The sequence below is a fragment of the Salvelinus alpinus genome, chromosome 36, assembly GCF_045679555.1.
Source record: "Salvelinus alpinus chromosome 36, SLU_Salpinus.1, whole genome shotgun sequence".
NCBI lineage: Eukaryota > Metazoa > Chordata > Actinopteri > Salmoniformes > Salmonidae > Salvelinus > Salvelinus alpinus.
Window position 1 is genome coordinate 1,491,180 of NC_092121.1, and position 14,840 is coordinate 1,506,019.

Below are 14,840 nucleotides of genomic sequence, written 5' to 3' on the forward strand. Positions count from 1 at the left end.
GGAAGCCACTCCTCAATAAAAGGCACTACAGTCCGCTTGGAGTTTGCCAAAAGGCCCCTAAAGGAATCACAGGCCATTAGAAACAAGACTCTCTGGTCTGATGAAACCAAGATTGAACTCTTTGGCCTGAATGCCAAACGTCACGTCTGGAGGAATCCTGGCACCATCCCTAAGGTGAAGCATGGTGGAGGCAGCATCATGCTGTAGGGATGTTTTTCAGTGGTAGAGACTGGGAGACTAGTCAGGATCGCTGCCAAAGATGCTTCAACAAAGTACTGAGTAAAGGGTCTGAATACTTATGTAAAAGTGATATTTCCATTTTTAATTGTTTATACATTTTCAAAAATGTCTTAAAAACCTGTTTTTGCTTTGTCATTATGGGGTACTGTGTATAGATTGAGGGGGAAAAAACGATTTAATCCATTTTAGAATAAGGCTGTAACGTAACAAAATGTGGAAAAAGTCAAGGGGTCTGAATAATTTCTGAATGCACTGTGTAGGCCTACAGATAAGCTACAGACCAGTGGAGGCTGTTGAGGGGAGGATGGATCATAATAATGGCCGAAATGCAATGAATGGAATGGTATCGAACACATGGTTATCATCCATTCACTCCATTCCAGCCATTATTATGACTGACCTCTCCTCAGCAGCCTCCACTGCTACAGACACATATTATAGAAAATATACATAACGTACAGTATATGCTTGGATAATTCAACCCTCTTTCTTGTGCACCCTTGTCTCCGTGGCCCCTCTCTCTGACATACATCTGGAGTGGGAAAGAAACAGCTGTTCATACACCCCATCTGAGATGTATAATCCTTCTAGTCAGGGCACTCAGCACTACCTCTTTCCTCTCTTCCCCTTTTTTCCCTTTCTTTTTCAACCATTACTTATGTTTTATGATGTGCTTGACCCACCTTCACGCTAGAGTAAGAGTATCTCACTTTCGCTCACTCTCTTGTCACCTTGCTTTCTCTGATTTATGCAGTCTCTCCAGAACCTTGCTCTTTTGGGAACTTGATCCTACCCATTAAACCTTATATCATGGCTGGATTCGAGCCTAACCAATAAAGTTAGCACTTTACTTTACTTCTTCCTTTTAGCTCCTATTGGAGCAAAAGGCCTCAACAATGCTACTCGATCGTACCCGTTTCCAGAAAACCTGGAAAAGTTGAGTAGAGATGAGTGCTACATCAAGTAGTTTACAGAACATCAAAAAATTGATCACTATAGGGAATAGGGTTCCATTTCGGCCGCTCTTTGAAAATAGGTTTCCGTCCAATTTGCGACAGATTTTCATGCAAATATTCTAAAATCTGGATAAAATAATATGCTCATTTTCCCACCAGAGATGTTTCCATCAAACGGACTATTTGCAGATAAAAGTTGTGCACATAAAAATAACGTTTACGTTTTAATTCCCATGTCCCGAATGAAAAATAGAAGTTAAATGGTTCCCATCACATTTTCAACTCTACTGTTGGTTTCGTCACAAAAACTGTTGAGCGATATTATTTTTATTCCGTCAAATGGCAGCCACATCGATCATCATGTCACCAGAATAAGACCCTTGATATTTATTGGAAAGGCGCATCAAGCTCATCACTTGCACATTCACCAATTTACTTCACCTGTAGCCTAATAAACTGCATGGTTTCCCGAGTCGTGGAGGGGGGACCACACAACGTATGACTCCCAAGTTTAGCCTACTTCGATATAGTTATTATATCAATATTTGCACATAAAGGCGTTTCCACCGCAACTTCCCGCATAATACATAATACAATACCGACACAAATAGATCTCAATGTCCAACGAACAAATTGTCTGTCGGCATTTATAACAGCCCGTCGTTTTTTATTTAAATGTTTTCTTTTATTTTATTAACAACATATCAATACAGGAAGTACATGGGGGAACACAAGTATATATGGATAATATACAATGGACAATTGAGCTAGGGGGTACAATATCACATTACACAAGGACCATAAGGGACATACATACACTTAAAATTCTAACAGCTTTTTTTTGTTAGTAGAGTATTTAATTGTCTTAAAATACAGTTCAATTTCTTTTTGTAGGGTAAGAAAATGTGTTTTTTTTGTTTGTAGATTTACATTTGTGAATATGAAATTTGGCCAAAAGAATAATGAAATTAATTACATAAAAATGTTTCAGTTTATTCCTATCGTAGGTAAAGAATCCAAGCAGTACTTCTCTCCACAATAGTGTAAGACCTTCATAAATGTGTTCAATTATAAATCTACTGATGTCTTGCCACAGTTTTCTTACATGAATACAATGCCAAAAAAAAGACTCAACACTGTTTCTGGGTGGTCATTACTAAAGTAACAGCCCGTCGTCACTGTTTTCATGCGTCAGGCAGTGACGAGTATTCATGTCTGTCAAGGGAAATAAATCTGTGTTTCATAATTTTCCTTCAATTCACAAAAGGATGAATGTATTTTACAGGAGAACGCATGCGAGCCCTTGACAAAAAAATTTGGCAATCAGCCTTGACAGAAAAACTTGAATTGTTGCATCTCGTTGTGTTGTTGTCCTCCGGTGGCTAGCTAGCAAGCTAAAAGTGTCCCTTTCCTAAATTTAACATAGATGGAGATAGGGATTTGAACTTGTTGTTTTACTTAATTCTCAGTACTGGCCAATGATTATAATGGGGATTCTGATGAAACCATTAATTCATACATTGTTGTGCCCCTGGCCTGAGAGGATGTAGAAGGCTAATGTTAACTAGCTAACGTTGCCCATGAATGGAAGTTAGGCTAGCGAGATAACATTTTAGCCAGGTAGCCAAGGACAACAACAAATAAAAGTGTGTACTGTATGACAGAGTGATAGACCGTTTCGTCAACATGAAAGGGAGGAGTATGGCATTGGCGTTTCTCTACAAGTAGGATGAGTCAACATGTTTTTCTACTTGCACGAACGTGCACGCACACACATGCACACATAAATCAGAACCATGGACAGCCACATCACATTTAGTTTACGTTGATTGGACTAAATAGTTGTGTGTATGTTTTAATTGTCACTGTATTAGACTAAGCAGAAGTGATTTGAGGATGTTGAAGTTGAAATGGTGCTGGAATGGTGGAGGCAGCTCCTGTTTTCTTTGCGACTTGCGGTAACTCTCTGTGGTTCTAAAAAGCAATAGTTGTTAAGTGGTCCGAAAATGTCGAAAACATGAACTTGGTTGACTGTTACGGCTGATTTCCTCCTCTTCGTCTGAAGAGGAGGTGTAGGGATCGGACCAAGACGCAGAGTGGAAAGTGTCCATGTTTTATTATCAAATAAACTGAACACTACACGAAACAAAATAACAAAAAGAGAATCTAACCGACAAACAGTCCCGTGTGGCACAACTACTGACACGGAAAACAAACACCCACAAAACACACGTGAAACCCAGGCTGCCTAAGTATGATTCTCAATCAGGGACAACGATTGACAGCTGCCTCTGATTGAGAATCATACCAGGCCGAACACAAAATCCCAACATAGAAAATCACACATAGACAACCCACCCAACTCACGCCCTGACCAACTAAATAAATACAAAACAAGGGAAAACAGGTCAGGAACGTGACAGTTGATCATGTTGTAGGTCATGTAACTGTCTGTTACTGTACATGCAATATGCTTTGTGGACTTCACTGGACATTGGTTGCTATCAGGTTTTGCTATCAGTCAGGAAATTCATCCGCATTAAATGGTTGGATGTAAATCTGGTTATAGAGAATTAATTTTACTGAAGTAGTTGAATTGAAATTGGGCAGTGTCACTTACTCGGTTTTTGCGAGAAGTTATGAAAAACATATTGGTATGTTCGTATTTAGATGCGAAAACTTGGTTGCTCTCCAGTCCCTGTCTGTTTCTGCTTATAGGTGCTAGGTCTCCAGTTATTTGAACATTGTAATTTGGCTGGCTGTCTGTTGGCAACTAAAGCCTGGCTCGTGGGAAATATTCCTGTGTCTGCAGTTCTGAATTACTTATCATCAAATTTATGACCGAGTGTATCCGCTCATCCAACTAACCACTTTTGGAACTGTTGTCAGTATGTGAGAATTACTGTACCATGTATTCACGGTTAATATCTCAGTGGCCCTTAGTGTGGGTGTCGTTCGTCATTTGTGTTGTGTGTGTACTTGTGCATGTCTTGGTCTGCGCAGAAAACACAATGCAAGAATTTCAGGCATGATGATACGAACTTCCTGTGTTTTCAACCCATCACAAGGTACTACTTCCTGTTTGCAAGGTACAGCATCCTGTCTTCTGGGGTTCAGTTTAGAGACGTTTGTGTATGTGTGTGTGCATGCGTGTCGGTCAAACTGCCCCCAAACGTGCTCATATAGCATATTTATTATTATTATTGAGATAACAGCCTTGACCGTGGCTTGGAGGTAAAGAGGTGATTCATTTTTTCCAAACATTCCAGACTGGTTCAGATGCTGAAACTGCCCCAAAACACTCACATTCCTCCGTCCCACATTCCTCTGTCACCACCACAGTTCTATTGTTCGCAGAGAGAGAGGGGGGTGGATAAAGGGAAATAGACAGAGAGAGAAAGAGAGAGAGAGAAGGCGGCTTGGGTTGAGGTAGAGTCGGTGATGTCTGGGGTGGGGGTTTGGGGGCTTCTCTGTGTACAGTCTGTCCCCATCCTTTGTCGTAAATAAGAACAGGAAAATAAAAAGTGAAGAAGGTGTAGGGGGTGCGTGGCGCCACACAGATACTTATGCAAGGGCTTGTTCAACGTCTTTTGTTCTATTTTCGACAGGAACAATTAGTCTAGGTCACTTTCACCGCTGACAGGCGGGAGCCACCAGGTAGTGCCACAAAGGACGCCACAGAGGACACCCCCCACCCCCACGAAGACTTTATACAAATTAAAAAAGGATCACAATTGAGAAGCGTTAGGCTTGAATATTCCAAACAACACTTTCAAGTTCCAAAGCCAACCGAAAACATAAAACGAGAAGAGCCAAGACCGGACATGTTTTCAACACATAATTTACCCACCATGGCAACTACAGGAAAACCCAAGCACAGTATGCTACCTCTTTCTTTAGATCAGTTCTGAAGGGAAGACCTACACATACCTACACTGCAGTGGCGGTCAGTTCTGTTCAAGATTATGGAGGATGATATATATTTTTTATGAGCGTGACCTTATTTCTATTACAGCATATTGGATGATTGTCATTTCTTTTCCATTCACCCAGCTCAATGTAACATCAATAGGTTTAGGCTACTACATGATACTCAAATGTTCCCTATACCCATCATGAGGTTGCTACCACCTAGCCTACGAATGAACATTTACAACATAGGTGCATAGGTCGAGAGAAACATTTGAGTAATCAAGGTGACCGACAGTGACACATTCAATACTGCTTTGCACGCTCTTGCCTGCATCTAGCTGATCTAGGGTGTAATCATTAGTCCAAACAGTTGCAAACGAGAGTTTCTATTGGACAAATTCAGGTATGTTCATCCCCGTTTCATTCCATTTGCTTCTGTTTAAGAAACAATTTTCAACAGAATCAGCGGAATGATTACACCCCTGATCATCCCCAAACATAGTTCATTTTTCATTGCAGCCACATACAAACAGCATGATCGCTTTGCTCATTGTATAATTCCTTCTCACATCTATGTGCTATTCTGCGACCAGGCGAAAAAACCTTTTCCAAGCCAAAATGTTATACCATAACCGCTAACCGCTAGACAAAGCAGGACACCTGCTCATCGAGAATCTCATTCCAAAACCATCGGCATTAATATGGAGTTGGTCCCCCTTTTGCTGTTATAAAAGCCTTCACTCTTTTGGGAAGGCTTTCCACTAGATGTTGGAACATTGAGAATTGCTTCCATTCAGCCACAAGAGCATTAGTCGGGCACTGATGTTGGGCGATTAGGCCTGGCTCGCAGTTGGCATTCCAATTCATCGCAAAGGTGTTCGATGGGGTTGAGGTCAGGGTTCTGTGCAGGCCAGCCAAGTTCTTCCACACCGATCTCGACAAACCATTTCTGTATGGACCTCTCTTTGTGCACGGGGGCATTGTCATGCTGAAACAGGTAAAGGCCTTCCCCAAACTGTTGCCACAAAGTTGAAGGCACAGAATCATCTAGAATGTAATTGTATGCTGTGGCGTTAAGATTTCCCTTCAATGGAACTAAGGGGCCTAGCCCGAACCATGAAAAACAACCCCAGACCTTTATTCCTCATCCACCAAACTTTACAGTTGGCACTAAGTATTCGGGCATGTAACGTTTTCCTGGCATCTGTCAAACCAGATTCGTCCGTCGGACTGCCAGATGTTGAAGCGTGATTCATCCCTCCAGAGAATGCTTTTCCTCTGCTCCATAGTCCAATGGCGCTGAGCTTTACACCACTCCAGCTAACGCTTGGCATTGCGCATTGTGATCTTAGGCTTGTGTGCCGCTGCTCGGCCATGGAAACCCATTTTATGAAGTTCCCAATGAACAGTTCTTGTGCTGACGTTGCTTCCAGAGGGAGTTTGGTATTCGGTAGTGAGTGTTGCAACCGAGACCAGACGATTTTTACTCGCTACGCGCTTCAGCCCTCGGCGGTCCTGTTCTGTAAACTTCTGTAGCCTATCAATTCGCGGCTGATCCGTTGTTCCTCATAGATGTTTCCACTTCACAATAACAGCACTTACAGTTGACCGGGGCAGCTCTAGCAGGGCAGAAATTTGACATCCTGCCACGTTGAAAGTCACTGAGCTCTTCAGTAAGGCCATTCTACTGCCAATGTTTGTCTATGGAGATTGCATGGCTGTGTGCTCGATTTTATACTCCTGTTACCTGTAATAGCCGAATCCACTAATTTGAACACATACTTTTGTATATATATTGTAGCTACTAGAACTAATGTGTGTACAGCAAGCAGCAAACCGTGTACAGCAAGCAGTTTAGTAGTTACATTGGCGGGCCCCGGTGGCAATAAATTAATAAAACCTTACCTTGACTTGGAAGAGCCATATCTAGCTAGCTATCGTCGCATCCCTCTCTGTTTGAGCTGGGTGTTTGAGTAGGCTAAACTAGCTAGCTGCAATTGCTATCTCACTGCAATATGTAACTTTCACATAGAAATGCATGTTATAGATCTGTCATTATCATTAAAAACAAGTCTAAGAAGTGGTAGATCTGTTCTATGTGCGCTATTTCTATGCTTCCTTTTCTTATGTTTCGTTTTTGTGTCTTTTACTTTTGATTTGTACACCAGCTTCAAACAGTTGAAAATACAATATTTTTGGTTATGGGGAAAAAAAATCACAGCGGTTTAGAAGGTACAATGATTCTCTTCACTATACTTGCTTGTTTTGTCACATAAACTGAAATTAAGCAAACTATTAGAATTTTAGCAACCAGGAAATGGCAGAGTGATTTCTGCATAGTGTATTTTTAAGTGAAAGTGAAAGTGTTAAAATATGAAATATAGCTAGCTCTCTCTAGCTGCAGTCCAAACACGTTATTTTCCCCCCTCAGCCCTCGCGCTAGACACTTTCCCGAAACCGGATGTAGATTAATTGTCATCTTAATCGGAGGTCCAATTTACTAACGTTGCCCCCTCGGCCCTCAATTTAGTCTAAGGGAGCGAGTTAAGAAATTTGATCACTTGTGGGGTTGATATGACCCACAATTCAATGCAAACTGTAGTCACGTGTCATACTCCAGTGGCTGCGAAGTGTCAAATTTAATCAACACGGCTGCCTTATTGGCATGTCAGATTATGAAGCTAGCTTGCAAAAAAAATATATAGATGACATTCATTTTAGTGTTGGCAAATTGGCTTAATCTAGTAGTGAGGACCCTATAAAACGTAGCTAGCTTCAAAACTAGTTAACTTCTTTGGGGTAGGGGGCAGTATTTTCACATACGGATGAAAAGCGTGCCCAGAGTAAACGGCCTGCTACTCAGCCATAAAAGCTAGAATATGCATATTAGTAGATTTGGATAGAAAACAGTAATAATAGTAATAATAATATGCATATATTAGTATCTGGGACAGAGTAGGAGGCAGTTCACTATGGGCACGCAATTCATCCAAAAGTGAAAATGCTGCCCCCTATATCAAAGAAGTTAAGGAGAAGTGCATCTAAAGTTCCATGCATAACACTTGTATTTTCATCAACATTTAGCCTTTTTGAAATCGGACACTGGCTGGATTTACAACAAGTATATCTTTAAAATGGTGTAAAATACATGTATGTTTGAGGAATTTTAATTATGGGATTTCTGTTGTTTTGAATTTGGCGCCCTGCAGTTTCACTGGCTGTTGACGAGGTGGGACGTTACCGTCCCACGTACCCTAGAGAGGTTAAATAATTAATAAATAAAAACATATATTGGGGAATTCTGAAACATATTGGAAAAAATGACCAAACTATTAAACTATCTAGCCAGCTGTAGCTGGCTGGGTACCTGCCAGGAGTGCTAGCTAGATACGTTAGCTTGCTAGGTACATTAATAGCTTTAGGTTGATTGTTTTAAAGCTCAATTTCAAGATTTCCACCAAGGATGTTACGCCTCTGATCATCACGCTCCCTCGCTTGGGCAAGGGCCATTTAAGGTACACTCGGATGTGACGATGTAAAATGTAATTCAAGGGCTGAGGGTTTAGGCCCGAGGGCTGTCTACTTTGAATTGGGACTGCAGCCTCTCTCACTCTTGCTTCTCCTTCATTTTTTAAGAAATGTATTTGTTCAAACTGTCTAACTATTGTCTTTCTCTACTCACCACATTTTATGCAGTGCAGTGCTAGCTAGCTGTAGCTTATGCTTTCAGTATGAGATTCATTCTCTGATCCTTTGATTGGGTGTACAACATGTCAGTTCATGCTGCAAGAGCTCTGATAGGTTGGAGGGCGTCCTTCAGAAGTTGTCATAATTACTGTGTAAGTCTATGGTAAGGTGGTGAGAACCATGAGCCTCCTAGGTTTTTTTATTTTATATATTTTTTTTTTAATATAAATTTTATCCCCTTTTCTCCCCAATTTTCGTGGTATCCAATCGCTAGTAATTACTATCTTGTCTCATCGCTACAACTCCCGTACGGGCTCGGGAGAGACGAAGGTCGAAAGCCATGCGTCCTCCGAAGCACAACCCAACCAAGCCGCACTGCTTCTTAACACAGCGCGCCTCCAACCCGGAAGCCAGCCGCACCAATGTGTCGGAGGAAACACCGTGCACCTGCCCCCCTCGGTTAGCGCGCACTGCGCCCGGCCCGCCATAGGAGTCGCTGGAGCGCGATGAGACAAGGATATCCCTACCGGCCAAACCCTCCCTAACCCGGACGACGCTAAGCTAATTGTGCGTCGCCCCACGGACCTCCCGGTCGCGGCCGGCTGCGACAGAGCCTGGGCGCGAACTCAGAGACTCTGGTGGCGCAGCTAGCACTGCGATGCAGTGCTCTAGACCACTGCGCCACCCGGGAGGCCCGCGAGCCTCCTAGGTTTTGACACAAGCTTTGTGAATGAGACATTGGGGACTCTCCCAATTAAGTAAGCAACAGTAGGCTACAGGTCATCGGTAGTCTTCATTTAGTACTGGGACACACGACTCACACAGTCGCACAGGGGCACACACACCCACACAATGGATATGATCTTTATCTTTCCCTGCAGCACAAGGGCTCTTCCTGTTATCTTATTCAGGCATGATTTCTTCCTCCGTGTGTGTGTGTGTGTGTGTGTGTGTGTGTGTGTGTGTGTGTGTGTGTGTGTGTGTGTGTGTGTGTGTGTGTGTGTGTGTGTGTGTGTGTGTGTGTGTGTGTGTGTGTGTGTGCAGGGACACAACTTCCACTGGGGATGGGGGAAACATGACCCCCCCCCCACACACACATTCTGAAATTGCATTCTTGTCCCCCCCCAGTTTTATAATTGCACTGTGATACAAAAAGAGGTATCAGTGTGCTTTAGGACATGCAGACGCCTCAGAGCGGTCGGGTGGGCTGTTTGGCGGTATCAGCCGGCTGGATTTAGGACCGTGCAGACACCACAGAGCGTGTGAACAGAGGCAGCTGTTTGTGTGTGCTTTTTCTCTGAGTTGTAAAAACAAGCAGAGCAGAAACTGGCTACTCTTTATTTGATTGCTGTAGCTGGCAAGGTAACTGCTACTTGACTTAACAGAATATATATATATATATATATATATATATATATATATATCTATATATATATTCACAGTGCTGAGTTTGTAGTGTGACTGACATGAAACGTTAACTAATGCATTAGCTACATGTTTCATCCCCTCTCGACTGAAGTTCTCTCTGAAGTGAATGAACTAGCTAGCTAGCTAGTACTGTAGCTACCACAGCCAGTTCAGCTCTAGCCTCTAGCTATCTGTCAGGAAGCAGTATCTAACAGCTGTTGTGGGTATGGAAATGTTTTGTAGCCCTTGTTTTGTCCTGTTTCAACAGAAGTACATTTTTGCCAGTTGATATACCATTAGAGCTAGCAAAAAGTTGGCTAATGTTCGCTAGGTAGCTAGCTCACTAACTGTAGTTATTATTTTTTGCCTCAATCACACTAGTCTAGACCTGAATCAAATGATGAAACCAGCGGCCAAATGATTGAAGACTGATATTCTGATGATTTTTTGACAGAGCAATGTGATTTTTGTTGTTGTTGTCAGCATAGCAATGTAATGTTATTGATATGTCCGTTCCCCTAGCTAATTCCCTACTTTTCATAGTAACTTGGTATAAACAGCTCTACAGGCTTCATTGTCATGGTGTACAGTCGGTACACAACACTAATGCTCATCATTTCTTAGCAGGATCAGATGATGATAGGTGTCCCAGCAGGGTCAGACAGCCAGGGAAGACTAGTCTTCGAAGTATATTATAACAACCAGTGAATGGGATACAAAGCTTGATCTTGAGTTGATGGGTGGGCTACTGTCTTGGATCTGGGAATAATGGTCATTTCAATGATTGAACCATTGATTCTATTCTTGGATAATATAATGTATAAAAGTACACCAAGGTAAGAGAAGGATCAGATGGTGACTGGGGTCTCAGCAGGGTCAGGCAACCAGGGAAGTCCAGTCTGTGACGGAGCTGAGATGAACTTTTGCAGATGCAACACTTTATTCTCTTTGTGCAGCAAACACTGGACAAGCCAGACGCTTCAAAGATTGAAACTATATTAAGGCAGTCTGACAAACCTCTAAAGTTGATTTCCAAACTGTATGAAGGGTTGATAGAGGCTTTTCCCGATGACACAAAACATGTCAAACAAAAATGTGAGGAAGACCTGGGAGACACTATTGATGAAGATGAATGGATACACATATGTTTGAATGCCCAGTCCTGTTCATATAATCTCAGTCATAAATTACTGCAGTTTAAGACCATCCATAGAACGTATTAGATGCCAGTGAAACGGAATATCATGCACTCTGAAATGTATTTCCTCTGCTGGAGGTGTAAAACACAAAAGAGGACATATTTGCATATATTATGCTCTTGTGAAGGTTGGCTGTATTCTGGCAAAGAGTATGTTCTTTTATCTCAGCATTTTTACAGATTCTTCCTTCTGACTGTTTTTGTTTGCTTGGAAATGTTGATACCAGAGACTTATCTGAAGAAACTGTGTAACCAAGCATTTATAGCGGCTAAGAAATGCATTGCCATTAATTGTAATGTTGGTTAGCCTTCCACTATGTCACAATGGATGTCAGAAATGTCAAGTTATGTATCACTAGATTTGATTTAATTACAATATTAAAGGTATACAGTGTAACTTTCATAAGGTCTGGATAGGATGGGATACTGTACGACAAAAGGATTCTGTGTTGCAAACATTCCCACGTCAGGGGAGATACCTATTCAGGCAATCCCTAGCTGTTGGGCTGCTCAGTCCCGGCCCTGGGGTTCTGCCGTACTAGTTGTCACTCTGGCCTTGGCCTAACACACCTGAAACCAATAATGAATGTTTCACTAAGATCCTAAAGCTGAGTGGGGTGTGTTGGGGGGCTGCAGGGTGGTGGACCCCTAGGGGCAGGACGGAAAAAAGAGCTCTACAGTACTATTAGGCCTATGATATGAATTACAGTGCCCTCCGTAGTTATTGGGACAGTGATTATTTTCTTCTTGTTTTGTCTCTATGCGCCAAAAGTGTGGATTTAAAACCAAACATATGACTATGAAGTTAAAGTGCAGACTGTCCGCTTTAATTTGAGCGTATTTTCATCCATATCGGGTGGACCATTTAGAAATTAGACCACTTTTTGCACATTGTCCCCCCATTTTAGGGGAGCAGAAGTATTTGGACAAATTCACTTGTATGTGTATTAAAGTAGTAACAAGTATTTGGTCCCACATTCATAGCACACAATGACTACATCAAGGTTGTGACTCTACAAATTTGTTGGATGCGTTTTAGATTGTGTTTTAGATTATTTTGTGCCAAATAGAAATGAATGGTAAATAACGTATTGTCATTTTGGAGTCACTTTTATTGTAAATAAGAATAGAATGTTTCCAAACACTTCTACATTCATGTGGATGCTACCATGATTACGGATAATCCTGAATGAATCGTGAATAATGATTAGTGAGAAAGTTAGACGCACAAATACCATACCCCCAAGACATGCTAACCTCTCACCATTACAATAACAGGGGAAGCCAGTATTTTTTGGGGGGGTATGATATTCGTGCGTCTAACTTTCTCACTCATCATTATTCACGATTCATTCAGGATTATCCAGAATCATGGAAGCATCCACATTCACTTAGAAGTGTTTAGAAACATATTCTATTCTTATTTACAATAAAAGTGACCCCAAAATGGTTTAGCTTTAGGGAGGACCCCCAGATCGCAAGGTTATGTCCCTCACACTTCTAAAACCAATGTTGCGCCCCTGTGTGCGTGTGTGTTTGCTTGCAGAGTACTGTATATATAATGCCCAAACATAGAAAAAAAGAGAACTGTAAAGACACCAGGAGATTTCTAAGAGTGCCATCACCAGCAGAACCATGGGATCTATCACCTATCCTGTCTATGCCACGACCACCTGCTCCACTCAAGTCACCATTGAATAGCAATTGAGAAAGGGCAAAAGAGAAACAGAGTCAGAAGGTTAAACAGTCCCCACAAACCGAGAAAGAGGATGAGATATCTCACATGGCACAGGAAGTGAATGTTCAGAGTTGGGGATGGTGTTGTTCTGATCCGATGACCCAGATCAGTGTAGTCATCTGCGAACCATGTCTCCTTAGTCATGGTCCCTGGTCCCACACAGACACCCATTGCCATGGTGGATGAACCCAATCTACTGGGGGGACTATGGGGACTATGGGGGCAGTCAACAGGCCCACCTCTGTGCTATCCCCATTGTTGTTTGTGGGGGTTGGACAACTTCACCATCCCTTCCTTGAATATATCCTCCCACCTCTGTGCTGAATGTTGAGATGGTGTGCTGTTTAAAAGTAGTATGGGGATGTGAGGTTGACGGTAGCGCCATGGGCCTTGTGCATAGGATTCTGGGACCTGCTGTATGATGTCTTGAAAAAAAGCTATGTTGTGTGTGCCCAAGCCCAATATACAAGAGAGGGACAGCTGTTGTGTTCAAAGGCCATAATCAGTCACAATGAAGTGGAAAATATTGAGATAATATGAAAAATGAGTTTTGTATTATCATGGGGACCATTCTCTAATTGAATTGATAGCTTAGACTACTTGACAGCTATGGAATTGTTATCCACATTCATGTGTTTGCTGGGGTAGCAATAGTTTGTGCTGTGTGCCAATGCAGGCCTGCACTGCTGCATGTAGCAGAGGCTGAGATGCAGTTTTACAGCTGAGTTTGTGAGTTCCAGAAGTCGAGTGTAGGGTAAGTGTGCAAAGTAAACCACAGAATGAAGAGGTGTCCCAGAGTTCATGTGTGTCCCCACCGCAGTTGCTTAGAATGAGCACCTGCTGCGTTTTCGCCTCAGCACTGCATCAGCGAGAGACTCCCGCGCCAAAACACTGTCAGAGAATCAAATTGCAGTTTACATAGCGTACTGCTCGTCGTGTGTAAATCCATGTAGCAGTTTTTCCCCAGCTGGTTCATACTCACCTGTTGTTGATGCCTCGCTGTGAAAAAAAACACCATTTCCTTTTTGAATCCGTAAGTCTTTTTTTCTCTCACTTCTCTGTAAGAGATTCTGATCGCTCTGCCTCACCTTGTTCGCCCTATTGTTGGCTCAAAAATGTCTTGTTTCGTTTAAGGGAACTCTCGTCAACTCTCAAAAACGGAAGTAAAAAAAAAATGTATGGAACTGATAGGTTTAGAATGTGACAGTGGAAAATTGGAGTGACTTCCACTGGTTCTGGCCTATAGGCTTGTTCTATTCTATTTTGGAAACAGATAGATATGACTTCACAAAATTATTTGAAGTATCCTACTGGACAAAAACTGGTTAAATCAATTTTGTTTCCACGTCAATTCAACCCAAAAGATCTCTGTGATGACATTGAATCAACATGGAAAACGAAAAAAATCATCAAACAAAGAGACAATCGTGGACTACAGGAAATGGGGGGGGGGGGGGGGGGGCGAGGGCGTGGGTAAAATCACTGGGAAGCCATATTACATATGTTGTAATATGGTAACTTGCCTAAATGACTACCGACCCGTAGCACTCATGTCTGTAGCCATGAAGTGCTTTGAAAGGCTGGTCATGGCTCAAATCAACACCATTATCCCAGAAACCCTAGACCCACTCCAATTTGCATACCAACCCAACAGATCCACAGATGATGCAATCTCTTTTGCACTCCACACTGCCCTTTCACA